Genomic DNA, 6,548 nt, shown 5'->3' on the forward strand with positions numbered 1-6,548 from the left:
AGACCAAGAAAAATTTTGAGATTCAGAGGGTAGGTCAAAACCTATTCTTAATAGTTTTTGAATTGTAGGAAGATTTGGAGTCAATTTTGGAGGGAAGACCGTGGCTTTTTCGTAAAAGTCTTATTTTATTCAATAGATTAAGCCAAGAGATGGAAAGAGATCAGATTAGCATGACCTCTTCACCGTTCTGGATAAAAATTGATTCGCACTTACCAGAGTTTGATAAGAAGGATCTCATGCATGCAATTGGTGTCACATTCGGAGGGGTTATCAGATCTGAAATAAGCGATACTTGCTGTCGACTCAGAATTAGTTTGGATGTTCGGAAACCACTACGTCAAGGTATTTTCATCTCAAGTATTAATATTAAGAAAATGTGGGTTCCTTTTAAATATGAGAATCTGTCAATCTTTTGTTTTGGTTGTGGAAGAATGGGGCATGGACTTACAGATTGTGCTCAAATAATACCTGCAAGAAAAAGCAAAATAAGTAGTGATCCACCTTATTCAATGGCTGTAAAAGTAGAATCAAAACAAGTTGGAAAAGAAAGTTTGCAGTTTAGTGCTATGTGGAGGAATGCGAGGGTTCAGAGCTCATACACAGAAGGTAAAGTAGTGCTTGATGAAAGGAAGAATGAGATAAAGGAAATCCAGGAAAATATGGAGCTGATGGAAGGAAAAGAGTTGCTGCAAAAGCAGGAAAGCAAATTTGGGCCAGAGGAGGTCATGAAGATCGATAGTAGCAAAGCACAAGTGTGTACAGACATTAATCAAGAAAAGAGAAAGAGTTGGAAAAGAATAAAGACATTGGACATGGAGGTAGAATTAGCGGATGTTAATAGTATGAGGAAGAGAAAGTTTACAGAAGAAGGTAGTCCAAGGAGTGATGAAAGAGATAGAATTAAAAGAGCGAAAATGGCTGACGTGGAGGAATGTGAAAGAGCCTGCTCAGAAAGGACGTTGGAGTGTTCGGAGGAAACGGAGGTACAACATTTATTAAGATCGGCAGCTGCCAATTGGCAAGCCGACTGGACGCTATGAAAATAATAAGTTGGAATGTTCGTGGATTGGGGAGTCCACGGACAGTGAGGAGGCTTTGCTTTCTTCTAAAGCAACACAATCCCCCAATGGTCTTCTTAATGGAGACAAAGTTAGATAAACATCGCATGGAAAAAGTTAGAAGGAGATGTGGTTTCATCAATGGTATTGACATTGAAGCTGAGGGTTCGCAAGGAGGATTATGCTTGGCATGGAAAGGAGACATTGAATTATGTTTACAAAGTTATTCCAAGAACCATATTGATGCTATGATTAAAGGAGGTGATGCAGAAGTCGAAGTCGATTGGAGATTCACGGGGTTTTATGGTTCACCCTACGCTAAAGATAAGAGTGCTACATGGAATTTGCTAAAAAATTTGGGACAAGATAGGAGTCATCCCTGGCTGCTATGCGGTGATTTTAATGAGATACTTTTTACTTATGAAAAATACGGGGGCGCACTAAGGGAGGAGAGTTTAATGGAGGCCTTTAGAGAGGTTTTAGGAGATTGTTTACTTGAAGATTTGGGTTATTCAGGGGCCTGGTTTACTTGGGAAAGGGGAAATTCATCGGAGACGAATATTAGAGAGAGACTTGATAGAAGGTGGAAAACGACAAGTGGAAGCAATTATTTCTAGCAGGAAATATCAAGCATTTAACTCATTCCATGTCTAATCATTGTCCTATTCTTGTTAATACAAAATGTGGAGACACTCATAAAGGTAATGTAAGGTTTAAATTTGAGGCATAGTGGATCATGGAGGATACATTTGAGGAAGTAGTTAGAGATTCCTGAGAGTCAGGAGTAGGCACAGTTTATGACAAGCTCGAAAGATTAAAGACTGATTTAAAGTTATGGGCAAATTCAATAAAAGAACGAAGAGAAGGTTTGAAGAAAAAGCTTACTAAGCAGCTTGAAATATTAATGGAGCAGGATAGGAGTGATGAAGTAATGGCAAAAATAATCGATACCAAAATTCATTTAAACATGGAGATTGAGAAGGATGAGCTCTATTGGGAACAAAGGGCAAGGGTCGAAATACGGCTTTTTTCCATAGATTCGCCACAATGCGGAGGAAAATCAATACAATTTCAAAGTTAGATCTGGAAGATGGGGGAGAGGCTAATGAAGCTAGTGAGATTAATGAAGTGGCTACCAGGTACTTTCAGAATTTATTTACATCAAGTGAAGTAGGAGATCCTTCTCATCTTCTAACAAGTATTGATAGTAAGATTCCGATAGAAATTAACAGAGCCTTGATGAAGAAATATACAGCAGAAGAAGTTCATAAGGCTTTGAAAGGAATGGGCCCCACAAAAGCACCAGGTCGGGATGGTTTTCCAGCAATCTTCTTTCAGAAATTTTGGCATATTGTAGGTAAGGAAATTGTTGATTTCTGTCTGGAAATTCTTAATAATGGTGAAAATTTTGGTCCTTTCAATCAAACAGAGATTGTGTTGATTCCAAAAATCTCTAACCCTACTAGCTTAGCCAATTTCAGACCTATTAGTTTTTGTTCAGTCCTTTATGAAGTGGTGGCAAAAACAATTGCAAATCGACTTCAAATTGGTATTGGAAGGTGTATTGATGTAGCTCAAAGTGCGTTCGTCCCAGGAAGGCTAATTACAGATAATATGCTACTTGCCTATGAGATTCTGCATACATTTAGACAAAAATGAAGAGGGAAAAAAAGGATATATGGCCGTAAAGCTTGATATGAGTAAAGCCTATGACAGGGTTGAATGGGGTTATTTAAAAGAAGTCATGTTATGTATGGGTTTTGATATAGAATGGGTAGAGTTGGTCATGAAATGCATTTCTACTACGTCCTATTTTGTGAATACTAATGGAGGTTATGAGCGAAGTTTTAAGCCAACAAGAGGATTGCGACAGGGAGATCCTTTGAGCCCTTTTATCTTTTTAATGTGCAGTGAGGGGTTATCAGCATTGATGAGACTGGCATCGAAGGAAAGGTTGTTAAAAGGAGCAAAGGCAAGTAGGAGAGGCCCGGAAATTACACATCTACTCTTTGCAGATGATTGTATTTTGTTTGGGGAAGCAACAGCAAGGGGGCAACGGTGCTAAAAGAAATTTTGAAAGAATATGGTAAAAGTTCCGATCAATGCGTTAATTTTAACAAATCTACAATCTTTTTCAGCACTAATACTACAGAAGACAAAAAGAACGAAGTCTCGGCAATTATGGGGATAAGAACCTCAACAAATATGGAAAGATATCTAGGACTTCCGAATGTGGTGGACAAACGGAAAAAGGAATCTTTTCAATATCTCAAAGAGAAAATTTACAGTAGAATCGAAGGTTACAGCACTAGAATGTTGTCGCAAGGAGGAAAGGAAGTATTTTTGAAGTCGATCCTACAGGCTATTCCTACATATGCAATGTCATGTTTTTTATTACCGAAGTCATTTTGCAGAGATATACAAGGCATTTTTGCTGAGTTCTGGTGGCAAAAAGCTCATTGGAGAAGAGGAATTCATTGGTGTAAATGAACTTACTTGTGCCGGTCAAAAGGAGAAGGGGGTTCGGGATTCAGAGACATGGCTAAATTTAACGTCTCATTATTAGCTAAACAGGGTTGGAGAATATTGAACTACCCAGATTCATTATTAGCTCAAGTTTTAAAAGCAAAATATTTTCCGAATAATAATTTCCTCGACTCATGTTTAGGGAACAATGCTTCGTATACGTGGAAAAGTATTTGGGCTACAAAGGGTATTTTAAGGGAAGGTATGTGCTGGAGAGTAGGAAGGGGAGAGCAAATTACAGTTGGTTGCAAAAATTGGATCCCCGATGAGGGAAGAAACAGATTATCAGCTATAGTCACGAATTTGAATGATTGTAAAGTTGCCGATCTAATCAATCAAAATAACAGAATATGGAAGGAAGAGTTGATAATTTCTACCTTTCCGGAGGATGTAGCTGAGAAGATTATTGGTATTCCACTGGTAGAGGATCCTCATGATGACTTCCGGGTCTGGAGTGCTGAGGCATCGGGCGAATTCACAGTTCGTAGCTCCTATAAACTATTACAGAATATCGAGGATGATCCTTGAGCTTATGCTTTACAAGAAGGCTACAAGGAATTTTACAGAAAATTATGGCTATTGAATTTTCCCTTAAAAATCAAAATTACAATCTGAAAGATATCGTGGAATTTCCTAGCTACACGGGTTAATCTACTTCAGAAAAAACTAATAAACACAACAGTGTGCCCACGGTGTGGAGTCGGAACAGAGAGTATGAATCACTTTTTTTGTGAATGCCCTGTGTCAAAATCAGTATGGAAGGAATTACCATGTAATGTTTTGGTGCACGAAAGACAGTTGGAGTTTGCAGAGTGGCTTACCGGAGTTTTTGCGAAGAACTCGGAATCTCAGTGTAGGATATTTTGCTGTGCATTATGGGCTATATGGGGAGACAGAAATAACATAGTGCATAATAAAGTTAGCAAATCTGGAAAAGAAATAGGCCAATTCGTTAGTAGCTACATAACAGAGTTAGACGGGATAGGAAAAAGTAAAGCACAATCATATAAATTGACAAGCAAATGGAATAAGCCACCTGACCAGATTGTGAAGATAAACTTTGATGCAGCATATGATGGAAAGAGTAAGCAATCGACTGCAGGGATTGTGGCTAGAAACAACGAAGGCAAGGTTTTGCTCTCATGCTCGATGATATATCAATAGGTGGCATCTCCTTTTGCGGCCGAGGCGCTCGCGAGCTAGAAAGCGATCAAAATTGGTAAAGAAATGAAATGGAGAAAAATCATTATTGAAGGAGATTCATTATCGATAATAAAGAAATGCAGATCTAATATCCCAGATAAATCACAGGTATGTGCCTACATCAGTGATATTCTTACGCTACAATCAAGATTCCAGGAATGCGGATTTGAACATGTTCCAAGAGCAGTTAACAGTCTTGCGCATACGATAGCAAAAGCAACGCTGAGGGATAAAAGAATAATATACCTGGTTGAGGGAGTCCTTGAATATGCAGAAGATCAGAGGGAAAGGGATGGAGTGGGAGAACCGGAATGAATGAAAGGGATGAAAATGAAATGGGTAAATCGAGCGGAGGCAGGTAAAGCAAAGACAGAAAATGGGGTTTCCTCGGGAGTATGATTTCGTCTTGAAGAAGATATGGCATGTGAAGGGACAAGACGATTGAAAGTTATGGTGCTGATTAGGAAAGATTGTACAGCAGCATTAATGGCTTCCAGAAGGTTCAGTTATGCTACTTTTTTGGATTTAATTGGAGTAGTTATTGACGTTTCAGCTATTCATTTTTTTACTGTTTTATTTTGGTGATGAGGTCAAAACTCCAATCAGGCCTGGTCTAGTTCAGAATTTTGTTATCTATAACTTTTGAATTTAATAATAAAGCCCAATCTGTAAATATTTTTCAAAAAAAACATTTTATGTTGTAACACCTGAAATCTGAATCCAGTGAATCGGGTCAAGTTGAGGGCGTTACATGGAGAGTACATTAGGTTCCAAGTTTTGGTAGAAATAAGTAAACTGCTGTGTAAGGTTGTTGTCAGTGCCAATTTCAGTATTAGTTGCAACTTATTTTGCAATTGAATTTTTATGGAACCTATCATATCTGTTAGCATATTTTGCATAAATTACTCATAAATCAGGAGTTAGAAGCATTTATGCTCTGCCATATGCGTTTAGATCATGTAGATGAAAAATCCTTGAACTTACTCATAAATCAATGATTATTGAAAGGAGTAAGAACTTGTAAAGTGGATTTCTGTGAGCATTGCATCAAAGGGAAGTAAACAAGAGTGAAGTTTGGGGCTACAATCCATGATACTAAAGGCATCTTGGATTATATTCACTCATATGTCTTGGGTCCCTCTAAAACAAGCTTTTTGGGAAGAAAACATTATTATGTAACTTTTGTTGATGATTATTCCCAAAGAGTGTGGTTGTATACAATGAAGACAAATGATGAAGCGTTAAGAATTTTTCGTAAGTTGAAAACGATGATGGAAACTCAAACGGGAAAAAGGATCAAACATATTTGCATAGACAATGGTGGAGAGTATAAAAGTGATCCATTTACAAAGATTTGTGAAGATGACAACATTATCAGGCACTTCACTATCGAATCTATACCACAATAGAATGGGGTGGCAGAACGCATGAAACGAATGTTGCTAGAGAAAGTTTGATGTATGCTATCTAATGTTGGATTGGATAGAGATTTTAGGCTGAAGCTATAGCATATGCATGCCATCTCATTAATCGTTTACCACCCAATGCAATTGAAGGAAAAACACCATTAGAGAAATGGAGTTGGAAGTCTGCTATAGATTCTGATTCCTTACCTTTGTTTGGTTCCACTCCATACTATCATGTTAAGGAATCAAAATTGGATCCAATAGCTAAGAAAGTAGTGTTTTTAGGGATCACATCTGGCATACAGGGTTTTCACCTATGGTGTCTAGAAACAAAGAAAATTATCTTTAGCCGGGA

At 37.9% G+C, this 6,548-nt stretch overlaps 1 long non-coding RNA gene across 1 annotated transcript; it reads right to left on the minus strand.

The window, feature by feature from the left end:
* Positions 1-277: 277 nt before the first annotated feature.
* Positions 278-5,333, minus strand: LOC107915092 (uncharacterized). The gene is made up of 5 exons (XR_001689189.2): positions 5,034-5,333; positions 4,626-4,783; positions 4,406-4,512; positions 3,962-4,323; positions 278-468 (listed from the first exon to the last, which is right to left on the minus strand). It is a non-coding gene; the product is annotated as an uncharacterized lncRNA (long non-coding RNA).
* Positions 5,334-6,548: the final 1,215 nt, after the last annotated feature.

This window comes from Gossypium hirsutum, chromosome D08 (genome assembly GCF_007990345.1).
Source record: "Gossypium hirsutum isolate 1008001.06 chromosome D08, Gossypium_hirsutum_v2.1, whole genome shotgun sequence".
Lineage (NCBI taxonomy): Eukaryota > Viridiplantae > Streptophyta > Magnoliopsida > Malvales > Malvaceae > Gossypium > Gossypium hirsutum.